The sequence below is a fragment of the Bombina bombina genome, chromosome 6, assembly GCF_027579735.1.
Source record: "Bombina bombina isolate aBomBom1 chromosome 6, aBomBom1.pri, whole genome shotgun sequence".
NCBI lineage: Eukaryota > Metazoa > Chordata > Amphibia > Anura > Bombinatoridae > Bombina > Bombina bombina.
In genome coordinates, this window is record NC_069504.1 from 116,188,412 (window position 1) to 116,207,042 (window position 18,631).

Consider the following 18,631-nt stretch of genomic DNA (forward strand, 5'->3'; position numbering starts at 1 on the left):
AACTTGGTCTTCTTTGCATACTTTTACTAAATTCTACCATTTTGATGTGTTTTCTTCTTCTGAAGCTGTTTTTGGTAGAAAAGTACTTCAGGCAACTGTTTCAGTTTGAATCTTCTGCTTATGTTTTCAGTTTTTTTCATTATAAAATTTAAACTTTATTTTGGGTGTGGATTATTTTTCAGCGGAATTGGCTGTCTTTATTTTATCCCTCCCTCTCTAGTGACTCTTGCGTGGAAAGATCCACATCTTGGGTAGTCTTTATCCCATACGTCACTAGCTCATGGACTCTTGCTAATTACATGAAAGAAAACATAATTTATGTAAGAACTTACCTGATAAATTAATTTCTTTCATATTAGCAAGAGTCCATGAGGCCCACCCTTTTTGTGGTGGTTATGATTTTTTGTATAAAGCACAATTATTCCAATTCCTTATTTTTTTATGCTTTCACACTTTTTTCTTATCACCCCACTTCTTGGCTATTCGTTAAACTGATTTGTGGGTGTGGTGAGGGGTGTATTTGTAGGCATTTTGAGGTTTGGGAAACTTTGCCCCTCCTGGTAGGAATGTATATCCCATACGTCACTAGCTCATAGACTCTTGCTAATATGAAAGAAATGAATTTATCAGGTAAGTTCTTACATAAATTATGTTTTTGAACCTATGCATTCTCTGGATATTAAATTACTTTCTTGGAAAGTTTTGTTTCTTTTGGCCATCTCTTCCGCTAGAAGAGTTTCTGAGTTATCTGCTCTTTCTTGTGAATCTCCTTTTCTGATTTTTCATCAGGATAAGGCAGTGTTGCGGACTTCATTTAAATTTTTACCTAAGGTTGTGAATTCTAACAACATTAGTAGAGAGATTGTGGTTCCTTCATTGTGTCCTAATCCTAAGAATTCTAAGGAAAGATCGTTACATTCTTTGGATGTGGTAAGAGCTTTGAAATATTATGTTGAAGCTACTAAAGATTTCCGAAAGACTTCTAGTCTATTTGTTATCTTTTCTGGTTCTAGGAAAGGTCAGAAGGCCTCTGCCATTTCTTTGGCGTCTTGGTTAAAGTCTTTGATTCATCATGCTTATGTTGAGTCGGGTAGAACTCCGCCTCAAAGGATTACAGCTCATTCTACTAGGTCAGTTTCTACTTCCTGGGCGTTTAGGAATGAAGCTTCAGTTGATCAGATTTGCAAAGCAGCAACTTGGTCTTCTTTGCATACTTTTACTAAATTCTACCATTTTGATGTATTTTCTTCTTCTGAAGCAGTTTTTGGTAGAAAAGTACTTCAGGCAGCTGTTTCAGTTTGATTCTTCTGCTTATAATTTCAGTTTTTTTCATTATAAGATTTAAACTTTGTTTTGGCGTGTGGATTATTTTTCAGCGGAATTGGCTGTCTTTATTTTATCCCTCCCTCTCTAGTGACTCTTGCGTGGAAGTTCCACATCTTGGGTATTTATTATCCCATACGTCACTAGCTCATGGACTCTTGCTAGTTACATGAAAGAAAACATAATTTATGTAAGAACTTACCTGATAAATTCATTTCTTTCATATTAGCAAGAGTCCATGAGACCCACCCTTTTTTTGTGGTGATTATGGTTTTTTTGTATAAAGCACAACTATTCCAATTCCTTATTTCTCCTGTTAAGTGTAGTCAGTCCACGGGTCATCCATTACTTATGGGATTATATCTCCTCCCTATCAGGAAGTGCAAGAGGATCACCCAAGCAGAGCTGCTATATAGCTCCTCCCCTCTACGTCACACCCAGTCATTCTCTTGCACCTAACTAATAGATAGGACGTGTGAGAGGACTGTGGTTGTTAAACTTAGTTTTTATTTCTTCAATCAAAAGTTTGTTATTTTAAACAGCACCGGAGTGTGTTGTTTCTTCTCAGGCAGCATTAGAAGAAGAATCTACCTGAGTTTGTGTATGATCTTAGCGGTCGTATCTAAGATCCACTTGCTGTTCTCGGCCATTCTGAGGAGTGAGGTAACTTCAGAACAGGGGATAGCAGGCAGGGTTCACCTGCAAGGAGGTATGTTGCAGTATATTATTTTCTAAGGAATGGAATTGACTGAGAAAATACTGCTAATACCGATGTAATGTAAGTGCAGCCTTAAATGCAGTAGTAGCGACTGGTATCAGGCTGATATGTATGTATGTTTACACTGAGGTATTTCTGGGGAATGGAACTTCACTAAGAAAATACTGTATATATTTAAGTAATATTTGAGCCTCCACTGCAGTGAAAGCGACTAGCAGCAGGCTTATTAATAACATTTCATAATTTTATTTTTAAGACGTTTACTGGCATGTTAATCGTTTTTTTTCTGAGGTACTTGGTGATAAAACTTTATGGGCATGAATTTTACCACATGGCTGTCGTTTGTTTCTGAATAAAATCAGTTTACTGAGCTTCCCCACTGTTGTAATATGAGTGGGAGGGGCCTATTTTAGCGCTTTATTGCGCAGTAAAAATTCAGTCACAGTCTTCCTATTTCTTCCTCCATGATCCAGGACGTCTCTACAGAGCCCAGGGGTCTCCAAAACTAGTTTTGAGGGAGGTAATCACTCACAGCAGACCTGTGAGAGTGTGTTTTGACTGTGATAAAAACGTTAATATTAAATTGTTATCCGTTTTTGAGTACTAAGGGGTTAATCATCCATTTGCTGGTGGGTGCAATCCTTTGCTATCTTAATGCATTTACTGTGAAAATTTGGTTGCTATAACTAATTTGGTTCATTGTTATTTCAACTGTGACAGTTTTTTGTGCTTCTTAAAGGCACAGTAACGTTTTTTATATTGCTTGTAAATTTATTTGAAAAGTATTTTCCACGCTTGCTATTCTCATTGCTAGTCTGTTTAAACATGTCTGACACAGATGAATCTCTTTGTTCAATATGTTTAAAGGCCAATGTGGAGCCCAATAGAAATTTGTGTACTAATTGCATTGATGCTACTTTAAATAAAAGCCAATCTGTACATGTAAAGAAAATTTCACCAGACAACGAGGGGGAAGTTATGCCGACTAACTCTCCTCATGTGTCAGTACCTTCGCCTCCCGCTCAGGAGGTGCGTGATATTGTGGCGCCAAGTACATCAGGGCAGCCCATACAAATCACTTTGCAAGACATGGCTAATGTTATGACTGAAGTACTATCTAAATTGCCAGAATTTAGGGGTAAACGCGATCACTCTGTGGTAAGAACAGAGTGTGCTGATAATAATAGAGCCATGTCTGATACTGCGTCACAATTTGCAGAACATGAGGACGGAGAGCTTCATTCTGTGGGTGACGGATCTGATCCAAGTAAACTGGACTCAGACATTTCAAATTTTAAATTTAAGCTTGAGAACCTCCGTGTATTACTAGGGGAGGTATTAGCGGCTCTGAATGATTGTAACACGGTTGCAATTCCAGAGAAAATATGTAGGCTGGATAAATATTTTGCGGTACCGGCGTGTACTGACGTTTTCTCCTGTTAAGTGTAGTCAGTCCACAGGTCATCATTACTTATGGGATATTAACTCCTCCCCAACAGGAAGTGCAAGAGGATCACCCAAGCAGAGCTGCTATATAGCTCCTCCCCTCTACGTCACACCCAGTCATTCTCTTGCACCCGACTAATATATAGGATGTGTGAGAGGACTGTGGTGATTAAACTTAGTTTTTTATATCTTCAATCAAAAGTTTGTTATTTTAAACGGCACCGGAGTGTGTTGTTTCCTTCTCAGGCAGAATTTGAAGAAGAATCTACCTGAGTTTTTGTATATGATCTTAGCGGACGTAACTAAGATCCGTTTGCTGTTCTCGGCCATTCTGAGGAGTAAGGTAACTTCAGATCAGGGGACAGCGGGCAGGTTCACCTGCAAAGAGGTATGTTGCAGTATATTATTTTCTAAGGAATGGAATTGACTGAGAAAATACTGCTAATACCGATATAATGTAAGTACAGCCTTAAATGCAGTAGTAGCAACTGGTATCAGGCTGATATGTATATATGTTTACACTTAAGTATTTCTGGGGAATGGCACTTCACTGGGAAAATACTGTATGCATATAATTTTTAGCCTAACTTGCAGTGTGAGCGACTAGCAGCAGGCTTTTTAATGACATTTCATATATTAGATTTTAAACGTTTACTGGCATGTTAAACCGTTTAATTATCTGAGGTACTTGGTGAAAATTGTTTTGGGCTTTATTTTCCACATGGCTGTCGTTTGTTTTAAATTAAAACTGTTTACTGAGCTTCCCTCACTGTTGTAGTGTGAGTGGGAGGGGCCTATTTTGGCGCTTTTACTACGCATCAGAAATTCAGTCACAGTCTGTCTTTTTCTCCCTGCATGATCCAGGACGTCTCCACAGAGCTCAGGGGTCTTCAAAACTAGTTTTGAGGGAGGTAATCACTCACAGCAGACCTGTGAGACTGTGCTTGACTGTGATAAAAACGCTTATATTTTCAATTGTTATACGTTTTTTTCTGATATTAAGGGTTAATCATCCATTGCTAATGAGTGCAATCCTTTGCTAATTTTGGTTTCTATAACTAATCCGGTTCATTGTTATTCAACTGTGACAGTTTTTGTGTGCTTCTTAAAGGCACAGTAACGTTTTTATATATTGCTTGTAAATTTAGTTGAAAAGTATTTCCAAGCTTGCTAGTCTAATTGCTAGTTTGTTTAAACATGTCTGACACAGAGGAATCTCTTTGTGCAATATGTTCAAAAGCCAAGGTGGAGCCCAATAGAAATTTATGTACTAATTGCATTGATGCTACTTTAAATAAAAGTCAATCTGTACATGTTAAGCAACATTCACCAGACAACGAGGGGGAAGTTATGCCGACTAACTTGCCTCACGTGTCAGTACCTGCATCTCCCGCTCAGGAGGTGCGTGATATTGTAACGCCAAGTACATCAGGGCGGCCATTACAAATCACTCTAAAAGACATGGCTAATGTTATGACTGAAGTTTTGTCTAAATTGCCAGAACTTAGAGGTAAACGAGATCACTCTGGAATGAGAACAGAGTATACTGATAATGCTAGGGCCATGTCTGATACTGCGTCACAATTTGCAGAGCATGAGGACGGAGAGCTTCATTCTGCGGGTGACGGATCTGATCCAAATAAACTGGATTCAGACATTTCAAATTTTAAGTTTAAGCTGGAAAACCTCCGTGTATTGCTAGGGGAGGTGTTAGCGGCTCTGAATGATTGTAACACAGTTGCAATCCACGAGAAAATGTGTAGGTTGGATAAATATTTTGCGGTACCGACGAGTACTGACGTTTTTCCTATACCTAAGAGACTTACTGAAATTATTACTAAGGAGTGGGATAGACCCGGTGTGCCTTTCTCACCCCCTCCTATATTCAGAAAAATGTTTCCAATAGACGCCACCACACGGGACTAACGGTCCCTAAGGTGGAGGGAGCAGTTTCTACTTTAGCTAAGTGTACCACTATCCCGGTGGAGGATAGCTGTGCCTTTTCAGATCCAATGGATAAAAAGTTAGAGGGTTATCTTAAGAAAATGTTTGTTCAACAAGGTTTTATATTACAACCCCTTGCATGCATTGCGCCTGTCACGGCTGCGGCAGCATTTTGGTTTGAGTCTCTGGAAGAGACCCTTGACTCAGCGACATTAGATGAGATTTCAAACAAGCTTAAAACCCTTAAACTAGCTAATTCATTTATTTCTGATGCCGTAGTACATTTAACTAAACTTACGGCTAAGAATTCCGGATTCGCCATTCAGGCACGCAGAGCGCTGTGGCTAAAATCCTGGTCAGCTGATGTAACTTCTAAATCGAAATTACTTAACATACCTTTCAAGGGGCAGACTTTATTCGGGCCCGGTTTGAAAGAAATTATCGCTGATATTACGGGAGGTAAAGGCCATGCCCTGCCTCAAGACAGAGCCAAACCCAGGGCTAGACAGCCTAATTTTCGTGCCTTTTGTAACTTCAAGGCAGGAGCAGCTTCAACTTCCTCTGCTCCAAAACAGGAAGGAGCTGTTGCTCGCTACAGACAAGGCTGGAAACCTAACCAGGCCTGGAACAAGGGCAAGCAGGCCAGAAAACCTGCTGCTGCCCATAAGACAGCATGAAGTGAGGGCCCCCGATCCGGAAATGGATCTAGTGGGGGGCAGACTCTCTCTCTTCGCCCAGGCTTGGGCAAGAGATGTCCAGGATCCCTGGGCGTTGGAGATCATATCTCAGGGATATCTTCTGGACTTCAAAGCTTCTTCTCCACAAGGGAGATTTCACCTTTCAAGGTTGTCAACAAACCAGATAAAGAAAGAGGCGTTTCTACGCTGTGTACAAGACCTTTTACTAATGGGAGTGATTCATCCAGTTCCGCGGTCGGAACACGGACAAGGGTTTTACTCAAATCTGTTTGTGGTTCCCAAAAAAGAGGGAACCTTCAGACCAATATTGGATTTAAAGATCCTAAACAAATTCCTAAGAGTTCCATCATTCAAGATGGAAACTATTCGGACAATCTTACCTATGATCCAAAGAGGTCAGTACATGACCACAGTGGATTTAAAGGATGCTTACCTTCATATACCGATTCACAGAGAGCATTACCGGTATCTAAGGTTTGCCTTCCTAGACAGGCATTACCAGTTTGTAGCTCTTCCCTTCGGGTTGGCTACGGCTCCAAGAATCTTTACAAAGGTTCTGGGCTCTCTTCTGGCGGTACTAAGACCGCGAGGAATTTCGGTAGCTCCGTACCTAGACGACATTCTGATACAAGCGTCAAGCTTTCAAACTGCCAAGTCTCATACAGAGTTAGTACTGGCATTTCTAAGGTCGCATGGGTGGAAAGTAAACGAGGAGAAGAGTTCTCTCTTACCACTCACAAGAGTTCCCTTATTGGGGACTCTTATAGATTCTGTAGAAATGAAAATTTACCTGACAGAGGACAGGTTAACAAAGCTTCTAAATGCTTGCCGTGCCCTTCATTCCATTCAACACCCGTCAGTGGCTCAATGCATGGAGGTAATCGGCTTAATGGTAGCGGCAATGGACATAGTTCCTTTTGCACGCCTGCACCTCAGACCGCTGCAATTGTGCATGCTAAGTCAGTGGAATGGGGATTACTCAGATTTGTCCCCTTCGCTGAATCTGGATCAAGAGACCAGAGATTCTCTTCTATGTTGGCTTTCTCGGCCACATCTGTCCAGGGGGATGCCCTTCAGCAGGCCAGACTGGACAATTGTAACTACAGACGCCAGCCTACTAGGTTGGGGCGCTGTCTGGAATTCCCTGAAGGCTCAGGGATCATGGACTCAAGAGGAGAGTCTCCTTCCAATAAACATTCTGGAATTGAGAGCAGTTCTCAATGCCCTTCTGGCTTGGCCTCAGTTAGCAACTCTGAGGTTCATCAAGTTTCAGTCAGACAACATCACGACTGTGGCTTACATCAACCATCAGGGAAGGACAAGGAGTTCCTTAGCGATGATGGAAGTATCAAAGATAATTCGCTGGGCAGAGTCTCACTCTTGCCACCTGTCAGCGATCCACATCCCAGGAGTGGAGAACTGGGAGGCGGATTTCCTAAGTCGCCAGACTTTTCATCCGGGGGAGTGGGAACTTCATCCGGAGGTCTTTGCCCAAATACTTCGACGTTGGGGCAAACCAGATATGGATCTCATGGCGTCTCGCCGGAACGCCAAGCTTCCCCATTACAGGTCCAGGTCCAGGGACCCGGGAGCGGTCCTGATAGATGCCTTGACAGCACTTTGGACCTTCAGGATGGCTTATGTGTTTCCACCCTTCCCGATGCTTCCTCGCTTGATTGCCAGGATCAAACAGGAGAAAGCATCAGTGATTCTAATAGCGCCTGCATGGCCACGCAGGACCTGGTATGCAGATCTAGTGGACATGTCATCCTGTCCACCTTGGTCTCTGCCTCTGAGACAGGACCTTCTAATTCAGGGTCCTTTCAAACATCAAAATCTAATTTCTCTGAAGCTGACTGCATGGAAATTGAACGCTTAATTTTATCAAAGCGTGGATTTTCGGAGCCAGTAATTGATACCTTAATACAGGCTAGGAAACCTGTTACCAGGAAAATTTACCATAAGATATGGCGTAAATACTTACACTGGTGCGAATCCAAGGGTTACTCATGGAGTAAGGTTAGGATTCCTAGGATATTGTCTTTTCTACAAGAAGGTTTAGAAAAGGGTTTATCTGCAAGTTCTTTAAAGGGACAGATCTCAGCTCTGTCCATCCTTCTACACAAACGTCTGTCAGAAGTTCCAGACGTTCAGGCTTTTTGTCATGCTTTGGCTAGAATTAAGCCTGTGTTTAAGACTGTAGCTCCACCGTGGAGCTTAAACTTAGTTCTTAACGTTTTACAGGGTGTTCCGTTTGAACCCCTTCATTCCATTGATATCAAGCTGTTATCTTGGAAAGTTCTGTTTTTAATGGCTATTTCCTCGGCTCGTAGAGTCTCTGAGTTATCAGCCTTACATTGTGATTCTCCGTATCTGATTTTTCATTCAGATAAGGTAGTTCTGCGTACTAAACCTGGGTTCTTACCTATGGTAGTCACTAACAAGAATATCAATCAAGAGATTGTTGTTCCATCATTGTGTCCTAACCCTTCTTCAAAGAAGGAACGACTTCTGCACAATCTAGATGTAGTCCGTGCCCTGAAATTTTATTTACAGGCAACTAAAGATTTTCGTCAAACTTCTTCCCTGTTTGTCGTTTATTCTGGACAGAGGAGAGGTCAAAAAGCATCTGCTACCTCTCTATCCTTTTGGCTTCGTAGCATAATACGCTTGGCCTATGAGACTGCTGGACAGCAACCTCCTGAAAGGATTACAGCTCATTCTACTAGAGCTGTGGCTTCCACTTGGGCCTTTAAGAACGAGGCCTCTGTTGAACAGATTTGCAAGGCTGCAACTTGGTCTTCTCTTCATACTTTTTCCAAATTTTACAAATTTGACACTTTTGCTTCTTCGGAGGCTGTTTTTGGGAGAAAGGTTCTTCAGGCAGTGGTTCCTTCCGTATAGAGATCCTGCCTATCCCTCCCGTCATCCGTGTACTTAGCTTTGGTATTGGTATCCCATAAGTAATGATGACCCGTGGGCTGACTACACTTAACAGGAGAAAACATAATTTATGCTTACCTGATAAATTCCTTTCTCCTGTAGTGTAGTCAGTCCACGGCCCGCCCTGTTTTTTAAGGCAGGTCAACATTTTTAAATTATACTCCAGTCACCACTGCACCCTATAGTTTCTCCTTTCTCGTTTGGTTCTCGGTCGAATGACTGGGTGTGACGTAGAGGGGAGGAGCTATATAGCAGCTCTGCTTGGGTGATCCTCTTGCACTTCCTGTTGGGGAGGAGTTAATATCCCATAAGTAATGATGACCCGTGGACTGACTACACTACAGGAGAAAGGAATTTATCAGGTAAGCATAAATTATGTTTTTCCTATACCTAAAAAGCTTACAGAAATTGTTAACAAGGAGTGGGATAGACCCGGTGTGCCTTTTTCACCCCCTCCTATATTTAGAAAAATGTTTCCAATAGACGCCACCACACGGGACTTATGGCAGACGGTCCCTAAGGTGGAGGGAGCAGTTTCTACTCTGGCTAAGCGCACCACTATCCCGGTGGAGGATAGCTGTGCTTTTTCAGATCCAATGGATAAAAAGTTAGAGGGTTACCTTAAGAAAATGTTTGTTCAGCAAGGTTTTATATTACAACCCCTTGCATGCATTGCGCCTGTCACGGCTGCGGCGGCATTCTGGTTTGAGTCTCTGGAAGAGACCCTTAGCTCAGCTCCATTGGATGAGATTATAGACAAGCTTAAAGTCCTTAAGCTAGCTAATTAATTTATTTCTGATGCCGTAGTACACTTAACTAAACTTACGGCTAAGAACTCCGGATTCGCCATTCAAGCGCGTAGAGCGCTGTGGCTTAAATCCTGGTCAGCCGATGTGACTTCTAAATCTAAATTGCTTAACATCCCTTTCAAAGGGCAGACATTATTCGGGCCCGGTTTGAAAGAAATTATCGCTGACATTACTGGAGGTAAGGGCCATGCCCTGCCTCAAGACAGGGCCAAACCAAGGGCTAAACAAGACAGCATGAAGTGAGGGCCCCCGATCCGGAAACGGATCTAGTGGGGGGCAGACTTTCTCTCTTCGCCAGGCTTGGGCAAGAGATGTCCAGGATCCCTGGGCGTTAGAGATCATATCTCAGGGATATCTTCTGGACTTCAAAGCTTCTCCAAAAGGGAGATTTCATCTTTCAAGGTTGTCCGCAAACCAGATAAAGAAAGAGGCGTTTCTACGCTGTGTACAAGACCTTTACTAATGGGAGTGATCCACCCAGTTCCGCGGTCGGAACACGGACAAGGGTTTTACTCAAATCTGTTTGTGGTTCCCAAAAAAGAGGGAACCTTCAGACCAATCTTGGACTTAAAGATCCTAAACAAATTCCTAAGAGTTCCATCGTTCAAAATGGAAACTATTCGGACCATCTTACCTATGATCCAAAAGGGTCAGTACATGACCACAGTGGATTTAAAGGATGCCTACCTTCACATACCGATTCACAAGGATCATTACCGGTATCTAAGGTTTGCCTTCCTAAACAGGCATTACCAGTTTGTAGCTCTTCCCTTCGGGTTAGCTACAGCTCCAAGAATCTTTACAAAGGTTCTGGGCTCTCTTCTGGCGGTACTAAGACCGCGAGGAATAGCGGTAGCTCCGTACCTAGACGACATTCTGATACAAGCGTCAAGTTTCCAAACTGCCAAGTCTCATACAGAGTTAGTTCTGGCATTTCTAAGGTCGCATGGGTGGAAGGTGAACGTAGAAAAGAGTTCTCTATTGCCACTCACAAGAGTTCCCTTCTTGGGGACTCTTATAGATTCTGTAGAAATGAAAATTTACCTGACAGAGGACAGGTTAACAACATAGTACCTTTTGCACGCCTGCATCTCAGACCGCTGCAATTGTGCATGCTAAGTCAGTGGAATGGGGATTACTCAGATTTGTCCCCTATGCTAAATCTGGATCAAGAGACCAGAGATTCTCTTCTATGGTGGCTTTCTCGGCCACATCTGTCCAGGGGGATGCCCTTCAGCAGGCCAGATTGGACGATTGTAACAACAGACGCCAGCCTGCTAGGTTGGGGCGCTGTCTGGAATTCCCTGAAGGCTCAGGGATCATGGACTCAGGAGGAGAGACTCCTTCCAATAAACATTCTGGAATTAAGAGCAGTTTTCAATGCCCTTCTGGCTTGGCCTCAGTTAGCAACTCTGAGGTTCATCAGGTTTCAGTCGGACAACATCACGACTGTGGCTTACATCAACCATCAGGGAGGGACAAGGAGTTCCCTAGCGATGATGGAAGTCTCAAAGATAATTCGCTGGGCAGAGTCTCACTCTTGCCACCTGTCAGCGATCCACATCCCAGGCGTGGAGAACTGGGAGGCGGATTTCCTAAGTCGCCAGACTTTTCATCCGGGGGAGTGGGAACTTCATCCGGAGGTGTTTGCCCAACTGCTTCAGCATTGGGGCAAACCAGATCTGGATCTCATGGCGTCTCGCCAGAACGCCAAGCTTCCTTGTTACGGATCCAGGTCCAGGGACCCGGGAGCAGTTCTGATAGATGCTCTGACAGCACCTTGGGTTTTCAACATGGCTTATGTGTTTCCACCCTTCCCGATGCTTCCTCGATTGATTGCCAGGATCAAACAGGAGAGAGCATCGATGATTCTAATAGCGCCTGCGTGGCCACGCAGGACCTGGTATGCAGATCTAGTGGACATGTCGTCCTGTCCACCTTGGTTTCTGCCTCTGAGACAGGACCTTCTGATTCAGGGTCCTTTCAAACATCCAAATCTAATTTCTCTGAGGCTGACTGCATGGAGATTGAACGCTTGATTCTATCAAAGCGGGGATTCTCGGAGTCAGTGATTGATACCTTAATACAGGCTAGGAAATCTGTTACCAGGAAAATTTACCATAAAATATGGCGTAAATACTTATATTGGTGCGAATCCAAGAGTTACTCATGGAGTAAGGTTAGGATTCCTAGGATATTGTCTTTTCTACAAGAAGGTTTAGAAAAGGGGTTTATCTGCTAGTTCGTTAAAGGGACAGATCTCAGCTCTGTCTATCCTTTTACACAAACGTCTGTCAGAAGTTCCAGACGTTCAGGCTTTTTGTCAGGCTTTGGCTAGGATTAAGCCTGTGTTTAAGACTGTTGCTCCGCCGTGGAGCTTAAACTTAGTTCTTAACGTTCTGCAAGGTGTTCCGTTTGAACCCCTTCATTCCATTGATATCAAGCTGTTATCTTGGAAAGTTCTGTTTTTAATGGCTATTTCCTCGGCTCGAAGAGTCTCTGAGTTATCGGCCTTACATTGTGATTCTCCTTATCTGATTTTTCATTCAGACAAGGTAGTTCTGCGTACTAAACCTGGGTTCTTACCTAAGGTAGTCACTAACAGGAATATCAATCAAGAGATTGTTGTTCCATCATTGTGCCCTAATCCTTCTTCAAAGAAGGAACGACTTCTGCACTATCTGGACGTCGTCCGTGCCCTGAAATTTTATTTGCAGGCAACTAAGGATTTTCGTCAAACTTCTTCCCTGTTTGTCGTTTATTCTGGACAGAGGAGAGGTCAAAAAGCTTCGGCTACCTCTCTCTCTTTTTGGCTTCGTAGTATAATACGTTTAGCATATGAGACTCCTGGACAGCAGCCTCCTGAAAGGATTACAGCTCATTCTACTAGAGCTGTGGCTTCCACCTGGGCCTTTAGGAATGAGGCCTCTGTTGAACAGATTTGCAAGGCTGCAACTTGGTCTTCACTTCATACTTTTTCAAAATTTTACAAATTTGACACTTTTGCTTCTTCGGAGGCTGTTTTTGGGAGAAAGGTTCTACAGGCAGTGGTTCCTTCCGTGTAAAGATCCTGCCTTTCCCTCCCGTCATCCGTGTACTTTTAGCTTTGGTATTGGTATCCCATAAGTAATGGATGACCCGTGGACTGACTACACTTAACAGGAGAAAACATAATTTATGCTTACCTGATAAATTCCTTTCTCCTGTAGTGTAGTCAGTCCACGGCCCGCCCTGTTGTTTACGGCAGGTCTAAAAAATTTTTTAACTTAAACTCCAGTCACCACTGCACCCTATAGTTTCTCCTTTCTCGTTTGGTTTCGGTCGAATGACTGGGTGTGACGTAGAGGGGAGGAGCTATATAGCAGCTCTGCTTGGGTGATCCTCTTGCACTTCCTGTTAGGGAGGAGATATAATCCCATAAGTAATGGATGACCCGTGGACTGACTACACTACAGGAGAAAGGAATTTATCAGGTAAGCATAAATTATGTTTTTTGATGCTTTCGCACTTTTTCTTATCAACCCACTGCTTGGCTATTCGTTAAACTGATTTGTGGGTGTGGTGAGGGTTGTATTTGTAGGCATTTTGAGGTTTGGGAAACTTTGCCCCTCCTGGTAGGAATGTATATCCCATACGTCACTAGCTCATGGACTCTTGCTAATATGAAAGAAATTAATTTATCAGGTAAGTTCTTACATAAATTATGTTTTTCTGTGCTTTCACATGAAGATGAGTCTAGATGAACACATTTGATATAACCATTGTCAGACTGTGGATCTGCTCCTTAGGATATTCACTCTGACAAAAACATTTTAGTCACACTCATTGCCTATCTTAGGAAATAAGGTATTCAAGTATATCATTACCTGGACCATGTACTATATGGACAATATCATCTCAATATCCAACAAATATTACTGGGAGCATGGAGCAGCGGCAAAGGGTTTTTAATTTCCTGATGAGGAAGTTATTGCCCATGTGTTTTCCATTATTGGAATTATATACAGGAGATTCCTTCACCATACAGTGGGATTTTCAGTTGGCATTTCTACTTCTATTGTGTCCTTTAGTTATTGCATAATGAGAGGGAGTTCAAGTTATTAGAAATATAAATACATTTTTGAACAATAAAACTTTAAAGTAGGTAAATAGATTTAATTTAACATAGTATTCTTTAAAATAATTACATTTAAATCCTGGATTTTTTTAAAGGCGTTATGTCCCTTTAACCTATTAAGTTACAAATAAATATTTTCTTCAGTTACTAAAGCTAGTTCTACATGGGTGTCTTCATTATATGGCCAGTGATTTGCACACTTGTCTGAAGCACTGTGTTTGGATTCCCATGCCTCTGTTTAAGCCAGTTCTGACAGAAAAGATCTCATTTTGTTTTAACTTTCAAATAAATTCTTTTTAGCATGGCCAGGTGGGACAGCTTGTTTTTCTTCTCCCCTTCCTTATATTTTTCTGCTTGCTATATCTTTTTGGTAAGTGCTACTTGGGTGAGCCAAGAAAGATGATCATGAAAACATTATGTAATTTGGCTCAGTTCCCTTAAAAGGATATTGTACACTAGATTTTTCTTTGCATAAATGATCCATTTATATAGCCCATACACTTTTCTTTTTAAAATGTATAGTTTTGCTTATTTTTAAATAACATTGTGCTGATTTTCTACCTACTCCAGCTTGCTCCTGTTTGTGTAAAGGTTCTTTTCATATGCAGGGGAGGGGGGGGTAGTGTCTGCTGTTTTTGCTTTCGAGGCCATTTCAGTGGGTGTCCTTTTACCTTCTAAGTAAGTTTTTAAAAGGTTTTATACTGGATTTTTAGATCAGTATCTCTCAATATTCTTCTTTATAGTAGTTATATAAAAATGGGTGTATACCAATTTAAAAGCAATACAAAGCTTCCCTCCTTTACTGTTAAACTAGAAATGCTATGTAGTCTTGCCTACCTGTAAAGGTGGGCTTTAGTCAACTGATTTCTGTCCCGCACGTTACTTGAACTTTTTAATGTTAAAAAATAACTTACATAATTGCACCTTTATTATAGATGTCTGTTCTATAAATGTTGTTGCCATCTATATAACTTCTACATAAAATGTTGTGTTTTATAAGCTCTTTAGTCTGTTATGTATTTGTGTCTTATCACTAATCTCTCATTGTATACACCTATCTCTACCTAGCACTACAGAAGTTGGCAGCGCTATACAAATAAATTATGATGATAATAATATTAATTGGTAAAATAACAGCTTAATATTTTAACATTTTAAAATGTTTTCAGGCTTATCAATAGTGCTATATGAAACATCTGATTCTAACCTTTGCAGAGTATTACGCCGGGTCATTTCACTGATTATGCAATTGGCTTCAGAGATGGAAAGCACCGAAGCTTTACAAACCCAAGTGGAAAACACCAATGTGGCTGCCAAGAAATATATGGAGAACAATGAGCAACTGAAACAGGTATGTCTGAATTCTCTTATATAGACTGTAAGTTTTAGTGACATGAAGATGTGTTGCTATGGTGACAGTTACAATTATTGATACATTTTTTTAGAATCTGCATCTCAGAAATTTCAAAACTATATAAAAATATATTCAAAATATGTTTTAAAATATAGCACAAGGGGACGGAGCCAGCACTGGGACGGAGCGGTCACACAACCTCATAGCTCCGGCTAACTACTACCTTTAAAACTATAATTGACTTCTCAGACCAGCCTAATCTGCTATTCACAGTCTGGCCAAAGTCTTAAGGCACTTAGACAAGAAACACGGAGGTTAGGATACATTTGAGAAAGGGGAAACAGCACACTTTTCTCTTGTTAGGTGTATCCAGTCCACGGATCATCCATTACTTGTGGGATATTCTCCTTCCCAACAAGAAGTTGCAAGAGGATCACCCACAGCAGAGCTGCTATATAGCTCCTCCCCTAACTGCCATATCCAGTCATTCTCTTGCAAGCTCTCAACATAGCTGGAGGTAGTTAGAGGAAAGTGGTAAAATATAGTTAGTTTTTTCTTCAATCAAAAGTTTATTGTTTTTAAATGGTACCGGAGTGTACTATTTTATCTCAGGCAGCATTTAGAAGAAGAATCTGCCTGCGTTTTTCTATGATTTTAGCAGAAGTAACTAAGATCCACTGCCGTTCTCACATATGTCTGAGGAGTGAGGTAACTTCAGAGGGAGAATGGCGTGCAGGGTATCCTGCAATAAGGTATGTGCAGTTAAGTTTTTCTAGGGATGGAATTTGCTAGAAAATGCTGCTGATACCGGATAAATGTAAGTTAAAACCTAAATACAGTGATTTAATAGCGACTAGTATCAGGCTTGCTATCAGAGGTATATACTCTGATTAATGTGCAATATAAAACGTTTGCTGGCATGTTTAAAGGGACAGTAAAGTCAAAACTAAACTTTCATGATTCAGATAGGGCATGCAATTTTAAACAACTTTCCTATTTACTTTTATCATCAAATTTGCTTTGTTCCCTTGGTGGTATTTTTGAAAAGCTAAACCTAGCTAGGCTCAAACTGATTTCTAAACAGTTGAAAACCGCCTCCTAGCTCAGAGCATTTTGAAAGTTTTTCACAGTTAGCCTGTGCTAGTTCACATGTGTCATATAGATAACATTGTGCTCACTCCCGTGAAGTTATTTAGGAGTCTTCACTGATTGACTACACTGCATGTCTGTCAAAGGCACTTAGATAAGGAGGCTGTCTGCAAAGGCTTAGATACAAGGTAATCACTGAGGTAAAAAGTATATTAATATAACTGTGTTAGTTATGCAAAAACGGGGAATGGGTAATAAAGGGATTATCTATCTTTTTAAATAAGAAAAATGTTGGTGTAGACTGTCCCTTTAATCGTTTTTATATATGCTTTGGTGATAAAACTTATTGGGGCCTAGTTTTTTCCACATGGCTGGCTTTATTTTTGCCTAGAAACATTTTCCTGAGGCTTTCCACTGTTATAGTATAAAAGTTACAGTTGGTGCAGTTAAAATTACAAACTGTGACATTCAGCTTCCCTCAGCAGTCCCCTGCATGCTATAGGACATCTCTGAAGGGCTCAAAAGGCTTCAAAAGTAGGAGCTGTGGCAGTTGTTATGACTGTTTAAAATACATATTTTTCGTTTTGTTAATCTGTTTTTTGTATTAAGGGGTTAATCATCCATTTGCAAGTGGGTGCAATGCTCTGCTAACTTGTTACATACACTGTAAAAATTTCGTTAGTTTAACTGCCTTTTTTCACTGTTATTTCAAATTTTGGCAAAATTTGTTTCTCTTAAAGGCACAGTTTTTTTATATTGCTTGTTAACTTGATTTAAAGTGTTTTCCAAGCTTGCTAGTCTCATTGCTAGTCTGTATAAACATGTCTGACATAGAGAAAACTCCTTTTTCATTATGTTTAAAAGCCATGGTGGAACCCCATAGGAGAATGTGTACTAAATGTATTGATTTCACTTTAAACAATAAAGATCAGCTGTTATCTTTAAAAGAATTATCACCAGAGGATTCTGACAAGGGGGAAGTTATGCCGACTAACTCTCCCCACGTGTCGGACCCTTTGACTCCCGCTCAAGGGACTCACGCTAAAATGGCGCCAAGTACATCAAAGACGCCCATAGCGATTACTTTGCAGGACATGGCGGCAATCATGGATAATACCCTGTCAGCGGTATTAGCCAGACTGCCTGAATTCAGAGGAAAGCGCGATAGCTCTGGGGTTAGACGTAATACAGAGTGCGCAGATGTTTTAAGGCCCATGTCTTGCACTGCGTCACAATATGCAGAAGCTGAGGAAGAGCTTCAGTCTGTGGGTGATGTCTCTGACTCGGGGAAACCTGAATCAGATATGTCTACTTTTAAATTTAAGCTTGAGAACCTCCGGGTGTTGCTTGGAGAGGTTTTAGCTGCTCTGAATGACTGTGACACAATTGCAGTGCCAGAGAAATTGTGTAGACTGGATAAATACTACGCGGTGCCGGTGTGTACTGACGTTTTTCCAATACCTAAAAGGTTTACAGAAATTATTACTAAGGAGTGGGACATACCCGGTGTGCCGTTTTCCCCCCCTCCTATTTTTAGAAAAATGTTTCCAATAGACGCCACCACACGGGACTTATGGCAGACGGTCCCTAAGGTGGAGGGAGCAGTTTCTACTTTAGCAAATCGTACCACTATCCCTGTCGAGGACAGTTGTGCTTTTTCAGATCCAATAAAAAATTAGAAGGTTACCTTAAGAAAATGTTTATTCAACAAGGTTTTATCCTGCAGCCCCTTGCATGCATTGCTCCTGTCACTGCTGCTGCGGCGTTCTGTTTTGATTCTCTGGAAGAGGCCTTTCAGACAGCTACTCCATTGACTGAAATACTTGACAAGCTTAGAACACTTAAGCTAGCTAATTCTTTTGTTTCTGATGCCATTGTTCATTTGACTAAACTAACGGCTAAGAATTCTGGATTCGCTGGGGGGCGTGTCCTAACAGCGATCCTGACCGGTCGCAACTTCCAAGAGCTCTGATCGAGAAGCTTAAAATCCACCGATTTATAGGCACCACTACACAGCTAAAATATATCAGTATATAGCTACAACGTCTGTTAGCTCCTCAGAGGGCTTATCACTAATAATTGGGCTGTATTTCTGACATTGGATCTCTGGAAAGGACATTAGGGGCCTGGAGCGGTGGCTCATTAATGGCAGCGCTTCCCCCTCGGTAAATCCGAGGTACTTGTTCCTAA

The 18,631-nt window shown here is 41.5% G+C and overlaps 1 pseudogene; it reads left to right on the forward strand.

Annotated features, from left to right (window-relative positions):
• The window catches only part of LOC128662691 (uncharacterized), a 456,713-nt pseudogene that overhangs the window by 345,329 nt on the left and 92,753 nt on the right, over positions 1 to 18,631 (forward strand).